The 12,378-nt window shown below is 37.7% G+C and overlaps 2 protein-coding genes across 4 annotated transcripts in view; both read right to left on the reverse strand.

The window, feature by feature from the left end:
- The window catches only part of LOC100142102 (phosphatidylinositol-glycan biosynthesis class X protein), an 88,733-nt gene that overhangs the window by 25,149 nt on the left and 51,206 nt on the right, over positions 1-12,378 (reverse strand). The window lies entirely within an intron of this gene.
- Positions 1-12,378, reverse strand: part of Scgdelta (Sarcoglycan delta) — an 83,492-nt gene that overhangs the window by 16,372 nt on the left and 54,742 nt on the right. The window contains exon 1 of one of the 3 annotated variants that reach the window (XM_008193791.3): positions 404-563. The exons of the other annotated variants lie outside the window; for them this stretch is intronic. The gene's annotated coding sequence lies outside the window, so the exon portion shown is untranslated. Of the gene's footprint in view, positions 1-403; positions 564-12,378 lie in introns of those variants that run through there. 3 annotated transcript variants of the gene reach the window in all.

Here is a 12,378-nt window from a genome sequence, read left to right on the forward strand (position 1 = left end):
AACGAAAAACATTTTTTACGTGAGTTGAACGCGAAAAATTGTTTGTCAGATTTTGCCGATGAGGAAGCTGGGGATCCTTGAAATGCACACAAAATCAAAAATCCGAGCAAACAAAACATGTAGCATTCGCACGAAACAAAAACAAACAGTTAAAAATAGAAAACTGGATCCCAAGTGGGGTCGCCACTTCACATCTAAATTCAAAACTGGTGTTTTTTCACGCGAACCTAATTAATCCCAAAACTTAATCAACGAGGTCGGGATAATGAGCAAAATTAAAAAAATCGTCACGTGTGCCTCTCATCGATCGCGGAAGCGATCCACCATAAAGGCGCGAAGAGAGTCGTAAAAAGGGAAAATAAACAGAAATATGAGTCGGAATGCATAAAATTGGACCACTTACAGTCTATAAATATCCGGCAGCAGACAGACATTGCATCGTCGAGATTTGAGTGTTTGTTTATGGAACGCGTGTTACACCCACGAAACAATTGACTTTGTTTGAAAAAATCGGGAGGACCGAAAAGTGGAACGGTTGGAGGACAACTCGTGGATTTTCCGCCGAAACTTGGATATAAATAATTTTCGGGAGCGCAGAGGAGGGATTCCATGAATGGTGCGTCAAAAATGACCGGACTTCATTCTCGCAATATTTCTAGCTTTGGTGCTAGTTCTTGTATTTAAATTAAATAATATGTTATAGTTTATAATTTATTACGTCAGGATTATAGGATAATTAAACGATGATTTTTTCAACAGGACCTTTTAATTTCACTTTACTCTACAAAAGCCAGTTACAGACTAACTTATTTTCTAAGAATCCAGACATTCGGCATTCATCTTTTTGTTATTTCCTTATTTTGTAGGGCGCAATTATCTTTCATATTTTTTTAAGTAAGTAGCATGAGAACGCTTAATATGAAGCTTAGACACAAAAAAAAACAATAAAAAACAATCGTCCATTATAAAATAAGCCCAGAACAATAAAAGAACATTGAAAAATAAAACATTATTCATAACAAAAAAAATATTTGATTGCATTTTTTGTGAGTTTTTTTTACTTTATTTTTCATTTTTTTTATAATTACCAGTTGCTATCAAAAACAAAAATGTCAGTTTTCATGAAAAAAATTAAAATATTGTCATTTCTCAAAAAATGACTCATAAATTTTGAAATAATATCAAAATACAGTATGTATTTATAAAAACAAAACCTACCTGTACGAAGATTTTTTTCAAAAATGAGACTACAAAATATGAAATACGTGCGTTACTTTAAACTCAGTCCGTATTAACGTCAGTTTTAAATAGAATTTTTAGAAATTTCTTTCAGTTTTCATTTTATGCACGTTTTTATGATACCCTATTGACGACATTTTGGTTCAAGATTATGCTCTAACTTCAAAGATATTGTTTTTAAACAAGTCTTTTTAAGTATATTTTGGTTTTTTCCCAAAAATGTCGCGGAAACTGGCTAAAAAAACACATCGAAATTGATGTTATCTCAGATTGATTTTGTCGATTTTGCCTGATTTAAGTTATTTTTGAGCGATTTTTCTTTACAAATAAGCCAACAGCCACGAAATTTGATCGAAGATGATGTCTTTTTTAATTTTTCACGCTAAAAAAATTAATATCAGCGTACTCGAACATTCAAGGGTTTCCAAAAATAAAATAAATGTTTTTCCAAAAAATAACTGTAACTTTTTATATTTGCGTGTATACATTGTAGGCAGACCTGGTAAAATTTTATGAAGCACGCTGTATTTTTCAATGTAACACACTTGAACAGAACTACTTCAAAACAAAAAAAAGATCAACACTTTTGGAAATTTTGAAAGTTTGTTACTCAGAATTCTGGTAATTCTGGTAATTCTGGTAATCTTTGTACCCATAATAATCCAGATTCAAAATTCGTAATTCTGTAAAGTAAAAAAATAAAAACGTTTTTTGTGTACAGAGTGCTTCTGAAAAAATCTAAAGTTTTAATCATTCCTCGTCTGAGTTTCTATTTTAAAAACTTCAATTTTTGAAATTTGAAGTTAAAACGTTTGTGGATTCTCAAATTTTTAGGACTACCTACTACAAGAAATCTCAATATTTCTCAAATGCCTACCTTTTAGCAAATTTTAAAACAGATACTTTTCTAGAAATTTGACTGAATTCCGTCCAAAACTGTAGAGTAAAGTGAAATTAAAAGGTCCTGTTGAGAAAATCATCGTTTAATTATTTTATAATCCTGACGTAATAAATTATAAACTATAACAAATAGATTAATAAGGTTTGGGGGTGTTTAATTTTTCCGGCGATTGGTTAATTGGTCCGGAAGCGATCGTCGAGGTATCGTGTTTGCCTTCTTGTTTAAGTTCTTGGTCGAATTTGTAAGGGCTTCCGCAACAGGTGGTTCTCCCGACTACTTTTTATACGACTCGAGTGTGTGCTTTCAGCATACGTTGTCGCGTTCCGATGAAAATCGCCGTGGAATCTTGGCGCCGTTTCGGCTAATTAGATGTCGTGTGCGGGCGCTTTATTGTCACATTTTATGCGACGTTTGTATCGATTACAAGTGCGAGAGGGCCCAGGAATGCAGCAGGTATTATTTACCTGGCGTTTTTAATGCAGTAGCTAGAGCAATTCCCCATCTATGCATACTAATTATAGAACAAAGGTAGAACGAGCTTTTGTACAACATTATTACATCAAACACGTATTGATCTAATTATCCTTGCCGTACCAACCGCTATAATAATGCATCGACTTTGTATTGGGTTGAAAAGTGCTTCAAAGGAACCAAGGAAAAGGCGGACTTTCAACGGAAAAACGATAAGGAGGGTCGATAATGAATGACTGATATAAGGCCATCCAGATACGGGGTTTTACAATTAGGGGATAACTGATTTCGCTGAAAGGAGGAGCTTTTGGTTTAGACTATTTCAACGACCACTCCAAGAAATCAAAGTGAAACTTATTGGAATAATACTATTGTGATGCTAGTGCCATAAAGCCATAATCACGAGAGCTTTTAATGAAATGAGATATCAAGTATATTAAACGCTCTGTATGACTATAACAATAGTTAAATTGTTACTATGCAGCATGTAGATGGTTAATTTATAGCGAAAAAAAAAATAATAAAAATAATTTGTTTTTTCTCCATAAAACATGCATTATGGTGTGCATTGTAATGATAATACATTTACTAAAAGTAGGGTATGATGAGCTAAAACATTTTTTTGTGATACAGTATATGCAGTATAAAACTTTAAAATACAGCTTATTAAAATCTAATTTACAATAAAAGATCTATGCCGGTGACCACTAAAAAATAAATACACAAGTTGAGTCACAAAATGACCATTTAATATTACTTTTGCCTCTCTTAAAAGTTACTTACAACTACTGAAAAGATTGTAGTACATTAGTACATTAAATGTGCAAAACGCAAAAAAGTCATAAATAAAAAAATATTTTTTGTCTGTAATTTTTGTGAAATAATGTTTTTCTATGTACGAATGCGTGTATGCGTTAGGTACATGTTTTATCAAATTTTAATAATTATGGTACGATACCACAAACGTCGAATACAATGAAATCTCTCAACAACGGACACCGAAGAGGAATTGAGTGTCCGTTGTAGAGAGATGTCCACTAATAGGAGATGGAAATTTTAATATAGGTTTTGTTACGTTTCTACAAAAAATGTCCGTTGTGAAGAAGTGTCCGTTATTTAAAGGTGTCTATTAAGGGAGGTTTCACTGTATAACAAAATTCGAAAAAATATACAAATAGATCCACTGCAATATTTATGAATATCATTAATGTCTTGGACAACATATTGTTGTAGAAGTATTTTCTGTGAGCTACAAAGTCTAAATTGTCCAAATTATCTTCTAAGTTAGCTCAAAAATTGTCTGAAAAAAATTGTTCGTCAACAAGAAGTACTCCAAATATTACACTCAACACTACTTCCAACAATAAAACAAAAATGCCAACCAACGAACAGCAATTATTTTGGTTTAAACCAACATTTTTTAGGTTTCTTGCTACTTAAAATTCGGACTTTATTTCTTAGAAGATGACTTTATGAATTATTTAAAAAATGAATAACTGGATAGAGTTTGTGTCTGGTCTTAGCAATCGAAATTCCAGTCATGTATAAGAAATGAGTGATATGTTCAACAATGCTATCTGAATTATGTAATAAATTTGTTGACAAATTTGGAATATCATGTTTAATACAAATAAATTTGGCAGCGAGTTAATTTTAGTTGTTCTCGTCATTAATTATTCGTGTAAACATTCTGAAACATTGATTTAAATTTTTGCGATGAGCGTAGTAATAATGTTGGTGTTCTTTACTGTTGGCTTAAACCCGCTAATTAATTAATAAAGTATTCGCGTATGTGAAATCGTAATTTAATTAGGATTTAGTCTGCAGCTTGTTCATCTTGCTCAATTGCAATTCCACTAATTGATATTTGTCCCATCAAACGCGTCCGCAGCGATCATGTTCGTCGAAGCTTTGTCAGTAAATTGGTAGCGGACTCGATTTATATCCGAGAGGAAGTAGTAAAAACATGTTTATATGAGTGTAACAGATTCATTTAACGCTTGGAATGATTACGGCGCCATAACAATCGGGTGAATTTTTCACGCTAGCGTGAAACTTTTCCTGTTAGCTGCGGGATTAACAGCTCTGATTATCAGCGGCTATAATGGGGTTAAGGTTTGCGAAAGAACAGAGGAAAAAAGCGGGATTAGGCCCGGAAAGTCGGAGTTATTAGCCAATACCGTCCGGTCTCGGCCTATAACTTAATCTGCGGAATCTCCGGACGACAGTTATTGGGATGGGAGGGCCGCGGGACATAAAGTAGAAATAATAGAGACCGGTAGATGGATGAAGTCACGATAACGTGATTAAAGACACGACCACTTTATTAACCTGGCCACTGAATTATCGCGCCGCACCTGTTTCGATTTTCCTGTAAATAAGACGACGATTAGGCGAATCCTCGGCTCGTAAATCGGAGCGTTCGCCTGTTTACGGCCGGTGAGGGATAACCGATTAGCGAATTTCCGGAGAGATAAATTTTAAATATGGGGAAGGCGGTTAATAACAGAAAAAGACGGGTCGCTAGGGACGCATCGGAGTTCTGCAGGTAGACGGGCTTCATTATTTTATTAATTCCAGCGAGTTTGAGCGCTCGACATGATAGTGTACTAAATGAAATTATGACACTTTCACAGAACACTCGTAAAGTTTTTAATTATAATGGGGTTTCAGGCGGCGCTAGACCGGCGCATCCGCCAAATTTGCGACATAAACGACAATTTCCAACCAAATACGTCAAACTTTCTGCAAAGGTTCTGGACGCATTTTTGTTGTTCTTTTCGTGTAATTGGATTAAGTTTCATGTGAGCCATAAATCACCGGCTGTTGTTATTTCATTTTCTTCGTGGCCTAAATCACGATAAGCGCGATTGGAGTGATTATGCAGAAGGCATTTATTACTTTATTATGACGCATAATGTCCCGATCTCCCGCCTCCTCCAATCAAACACTCCCACGTGTTAGTCCTGTAAAATTAGATAAAGAATGTTATTTGGTTAATAGTGCGGCTAGAGCGGCGCTCCTAACTTCCGCCCTCCGGCCCCGTGTTGTAATTTTCCCTTCCACTTTGAGCACGAGAGAGGCTGACGCGTCCACGTGTTTCTCCCATCATCAGAGTTACGATTCCGGGCGCCCCTCGCTCAAATATTGAATTTTTATGAGCGTCGTTATAAATATGGATCGGCAAACAAACAGTTTATTGGTATCGGATTTTGGCAAAAAGAGCCGCCAAATTGACCAATTTCGCGTCGATTAAAGTCGAATCAGTACAAGCGGCGAGAAAACGGTCTCTATACATCATCCGGCGCTTAACTGATATGCAAATGCTGCGGCTGTCATAAAGGCACAAAGCTCGGAGCGACATTAAATATGACTGGAAGCATAATACGTTGCAGATAATCGGAATGAAGAGTTTACAAATCATGGCTCCGCTAAAGCAAACGTCGGAAAAGCGAGACGAGATCGAAATAATGTCGAAGTCATGACGTTGTGCATGTGCGATCTTATCGAATTCAAACTCCCGGATTACTCCGGTTTAAACCACCTCGGCGCGATTAGCATACTTGTCCAATTGAATTCGTTAGTGAGACGAAAAAAGCGGGATATTTTAATCAGCTGCAAGCGTTTCGCGAAATTAGGCTTACGTCCGCTGCCATTATTCCGGAGGATCCGGCTTAGCGGCGCAGCTTAACTGCAGTTGGATAAACAAAGCGTGCGCACACCACACACGGAGACAATGGCTCGGTCCGTTTGCATTTGCTCGCACATAATAATCGAATCAGAGGAACACACGGAGCTTAGGAAAACTCCGGACAAGAAGCGAGCGCTAAGCCGCCGGTGACCGGATTCGAGCACAATGCATAAACAAGTAGCTTAAAGGCGAGCCTTGCGGCTGCTAAAGTGAATCGGGACGCGATTTGTGGCTGATTGACGCAGGATCACAGCCAATTGCCGGACGCAGGTGGATTCCGACGGAGGGACAGCGTCTAGGGACGTTTCACATTGTGCAACACGCGGTACGATAAATAAACATAAACAGACAAGAGGCGCTTGGATAAATATTGCCAATAGCAGGATTGAACAATTGGTTCAAGGGAACCACAATTATTTTAGCAAACTCTAACAAAATACCAAGATACAGTTTTGTGCCTATTTACATTTTACGAAAGCGCTGAAGGGTCACACACAAAAATCTTTTTAGACTAAATTGCCAGATACTAAGTCGGAATTGCCAGTTAGTAAGTCGGAATTGCCAGATACTAAGTTGGAATTGCCAGTTACTAAGTCGGAATTGCCAGATATTAAGTCGGAATTGCCAGTTAGTAAGTCGCAAAATTGCGCATTAGCTAATACATCATACAGATCGGAGAAGTAGTAAAGATAGCAAGGGTACCTACATGCTAGCATATATACAATTATAGCGGACCTGTTGAATATTGCTAATTTATACTGGCTGTTTCGCTAAAACTCCGCATTAGAAGTGTTGGAAATTCTGATAATTATTTATTTGAAAATTAGTATTCAACTATCATCGGTTAGGTCCTGCGCATTTATTTTCATGATGACGACGCTTCCGGTTGTTCCGGAAATCGGAATAATTAACTTTTTGTATTATGTGTGTGAAGTACTGTTCAGCAAAATAAACTCTTTACCATATAATAATACAGAAGATCTAAGCACTCTAATAATGCCTTGATATAAATGTTTTTAAATTGAGCATAGGAGTACCTAATGTGTTATGTAATATTCAGTAAAATAAAAACCTCGATGTATATGTCTTACTAATCAATAAATGACAAGTTTTCTTCAAGATTTTGTTATAGTACTTTCCGTGAAAATAAAATAAATTATATACAAGTTAAAATTACGATTGTTATAGCAGCGGCGCAATATATTAATACACAGGGTGTTAGGAAATGGCTATTTTGTACATGAGTGTGTTATGATCAGACGAGTTAAATACTCTTATGTCATTTTCTCAAAAAGTGTACACTTTCTTCAAGAATTTTTATTTACCCACCTGTTGAGAGTCATTGACTTAATAACTGGCAATTCCGACTTAGTATCTAGCAATTGCGACTTATTAACTGGCAATTCCAACTTAGTAATTGGCAATTCCGACTTAGTATCTGGCAATTCCGACTTAGTACTTGGCAATTCCGACTTAGTATCTAGCAATTGCGACTTATTAACTGGCAATTTCGACTTAGTAATTGGCAATTTCGACTTAGTATCTGGCAATTCCAACTTAGTAACTGGCAATTCCGACTTAGTATCTAGCAATTGCGACTTATTAACTGGCAATTCCGAATTAGTAATTGGCAATTCCGATTTAGTATCTGGCAATTCCGGCTTAGTAACTGGCAATTCCGACTTAGTATCTAGCAATTGCGACTTATTAACTGGCAATTCCGACTTAGTATCTGGCAATTCCGACTTTCTAACTGGCAATTCCGACTTTCTAACTGGCAATTCCGACTTAATAACTGGCAATTCCGACTTAGTATCTAGCAATTGCGACTTATTAACTGGCAATTCCAACTTAGTAATTGGCATTTCCGACTTAGTATCTGGCAATTTCGACTTACTAACTGGCAATTCCGACTTAGTAATTGGCAATTCCGACTTAGTATCTAGCAATTGCGACTTATTAACTGGCAATTCCGACTTAGTAATTGGCAATTTCGACTTAGTATCTGGCAATTCCGACTTAGTAACTGGCAATTCCGACTTAGTATCTAGCAATTGCGACTTATTAACTGGCAATTCCAACTTAGTAATTGGCAAATCCGACTTAGTATCTGGCAATTCCGGCTTAGTAACTGGCAATTCCGACTTAGTATCTAGCAATTGCGACTTATTAACTGGCAATTCTCACTTAGTAATTGGCAATTTCGACTTAGTATCTGGCAATTCCGACTTAGTATCTAGCAATTGCGACTTATTAACTGGCAATTCCGACTTAGTAATTGGCAATTTCGACTTAGTATCTGGCAATTCCGACTTATTATCTAGCAATTGCGACTTATTAACTGGCAATTCCGACTTAGTATCTGGCAATTTAGTCTAAAAAGATTTTTGTGTGTGACCCTTCAGCGCTTTCGTACTTTCGTAACATTTTCATCTTATTTTTGCGTTGGAAAAGTTGCTGATTGCATGCGACTTGGTTGAAAATTGATTCTTCCCCTAGTTAGCAAGTTGGGATAAAACGCTCCGTTGTGTTGTGTCTGAATATGCAGCCGCAAGAGTGCGGTTTGGAAAGGAAAACGCGTATCTAATTAGATCGTGTCGTTTGATCAAATGTGTCGCTTTAGGGTGTTCTGTCGTTGAAAGGGCGTCAAGAAACAGTTTGAAGTCGTCGCTGCAGCCTCATATTCCCTCGCTGGCGTCGCATTCGTCCCGCCACACAACCAACTTAACAATGTATCACAAACTTGGCTAGTTTATAGCTTCCTTGAATTATTTGACATGTGCGAAATAAACCGCTCGCGGTCGCGCATATATCACAACAAGTCAGAGCGTTTAGATTAAGTTTTCCGATTTAGAAGGCGAAGCTTTCAAATCGAGCTGATTGATTCGCATACGTGCCACGCGTTATACGTGTTCGGGGAAAATTCCGGGGCATTTAATTGCAGAAGCCTTAAAGCTAGTGCGAAAAAGAATGATGATTTTGACTCGAATCTTAACCTAATTAATTGTGGATTGGGCTCCGTGTGTTCTCTTCAACGCGGCGCTACTTAAAGCCAGTCCTCGAGTCTCTAATTTAGTGCACAAACGGCCTTAGCAATCTGCATACATATGGAAGCCGGGAAGAAACCGCAGACATTAGCCTGAATTGAAAATCACCGTTAATGAGGATCGTCCAAGTTTTTCTTCTTAATTTAGTTCGGCAGTTTCGCTGTGAAATTGTCTGATGTCTAATTCAACTTCAAAGATACAACGTTAAAAGCAGAAGGAACGTCGAACCGTTCCCGGGAATTAAGAAAACAGACTTGCCACTCGAGATGACTTCAATGGGCCTTTGCCTAGATAAACTTTGATACAAACCGCTGCCTTATCGATTCAAAACAGTAATTTCCAAAATATTGCGAATTTTATTTTGACTCGATTGGAGGAAATCATGACAAAGTGCCGCAGTGCGGAAGTTGGTCTCCACGTGTCGGACGATTAGCGAAATAACACCACTCGCTTTAATTCCCTCTTCTTTGCACATTTCTTGGGTGCGTGTTACTGCTGTCCAAATTGGCCGCGCTTTGCTCTTGCTGTGGCAAATTTTAATGGGACTAGAACCCTTACGACTCTCCGCATACAAGCCAAGAGTCACTCAACCAACCCCGGAATACTAACACGAAAGGAAAACTACAGCACCAACGAGATTTTACTCGATTCTCTTCGATAACAAACTCCAGCCGGTTCCCAAAAAATCGGACTGGTTTAAAATTGAATATATCAGAAGCCGTTTCAGTCTCGGAAGTTATTTAATTGTTTTAAATTGGACAATTATTAGAAAAATAGGTACATAATAAAGATGTAAAAATCATTTGTTATAAAAAATCGGTAATTAAATGTGTCGATGTTTTAATTTGTCGTCCGTCGGGCTGCGCTGATATTTTTGACGTAGTTATTAATTAGGCGTTTTCATTAAAACGGCGACTATTAAGTGTGGAAATTGTTGGTGTAATAAGTTAAGCAATTAAATGAAGAGTCTCTGAAGTTTGTGAAAGGCTGGAAAGTAGTATTTTAGTGTTGGATGGAACGTGGTGTTTTTGCGGTTTGGAAATGAAACAGCGTTGTAGCGTTGAAACGAAACAAAAGTGTGAGTTAAGTTTGATTCGCATCGGACGTATAAATAATGGAGGTCTTTTGAAATTTGTAAAGTAGACGTCTGAGTTGCTTAATAAGTTATTAAGTTAACATTGACAAGTTGCAGGCAGAAACTTAAGAAATCAATTAAATTGAGGGGTCTCGAGTTGAAACATGAGAAGTTTAAGCTTGTAGTCTGCGTAATAAAATATTTAAATCAGGAAAATGAGATAAACAGAGTGAAGCGGAGGGCGTCGCTTGCCATTCCTTGGCCGACTTCTTAAACATTTGTTATGAGTGCACTTTAATTCGAGTAAAATCCTGAAGACCGGGTAATAACACTAAAACCTTCATTAAATAAGCATAATAAGAACGCCGGGATATAATAATCTCAGTAAAGAAAGAACGTGTTTATGCGTCCCGCTTTAATTTCGTTTATTCGCGGCGCCCGAGTCGACCTCCTCAATTAATTAAAAACGCCGCAATAAACATCGGCTCCTGAGGGAGCGCCCGGATTGACCGGCGCGCGACTCCCTCGTTATCCCATTAGGACTAAGATCCTGCGGCGGAAACTCTCGGCGTGAGCAAGGATATCATCAAAAATTGAAAAGAAACAAGAACGGATTGGGTCGCCCCACATGACTCTCCAGATCGTTGGGATTCAGGACCAGGTCGTCACGTCGGACGCAGTTCCTGCACCTTCAGGACTTGCTACAAGCGAACCGTGTCCCTCACGCCCGCGTGATATACGTTTCATCCAGGAGTGGATTCGATTATGTACTCTTATCGCGACCGACCATCGACATAAACTTACATCCAGCACAAAAACACCCGCATTCAATCGCTACTTCCTACTCATTTTCCTAACATTATTTATTCGGCTATTTAGGGAATATGTCGATCGGAAAAATTGACTCCGTGTCAATCAAAACAGACGCAGATAAGCGCGTTAATGCCTAATCGATAATCTACGCCAGGAGTGATTAGTTTTGCCTAATCGCTGCCTCATATCTACACGAGCATCGGATTACTTTACCGCCATTGCTTCAAATAAAGACGTTAAAAATAAACGCATTACGTATTTTCTATAATAGGAACTTCGTGGCGGAAGGCACTAAAAATACAACAATAAAACCATGAGATTAATGCAACGAGCGCACTTGCTAATGATTATTTAGCTATCAAGGGAATCAAGTAATCTCTTACAGGAACCAGGACCAGACGATTTTTTTCCGACATTTTTACAAACAATTCTATTTTGTTTCTCCTGAATCGCTTTTATTATAATTTTTAAACTTTGATAAGAAGCAATATGATTTGATTAAATTTTATCGTTTCGTTAAAGTGTTACCACAAAGTGGGCGTAAAAGTAGTAGATGAGTTTGTTATTATAAATTATTTTTTTATTACTTTGCGTTAGCTCTACAGTGGTCAGTGAAGGGTTGGAATAATTATTGGGTGATTTCCTTGGGGGTGTTCGGGGATGCCTCAGGCGAGTGGTTGCCCGTGGGTCGGGAGTTAAGTGCGAGTGGAATAATCAATTGGAATGTGGGGTATTGTGGTCCGATATTATAATATAGCCGGCATATGTCACGTTTATTCCGTCACATAAAGCTTGTGACGTACGAGTCATATCGGCCATCAATACACAACAATGACGTAAATTCCGGCAGTAAAAACAAATAAATAAAGGCGCCACCGTCTAACCAAACATTTTTATTAACACAGTTCGAGATCGGTAAACCGCGTTTTATATTCAATTACAGAAAGCTTCCGACATAAAAATGATATAACGTGGACGTGTATAAAAATAACAAACAGAAAACTATATGAATCGGATGGCCGTAAATTCGCGTCGAATTTCCCTCTGTTTGCGGCACGCTCGCTCTAACCTAATAACCCAGCCCTGATCGGTCTTGTTATAACTAAACTAGCGTAAATATTGGTTTTCACAAACGTGCGCC

The sequence above is a fragment of the Tribolium castaneum genome, chromosome 9 (genome assembly GCF_031307605.1).
Source record: "Tribolium castaneum strain GA2 chromosome 9, icTriCast1.1, whole genome shotgun sequence".
Classification (NCBI taxonomy): Eukaryota; Metazoa; Arthropoda; class Insecta; order Coleoptera; family Tenebrionidae; genus Tribolium; species Tribolium castaneum.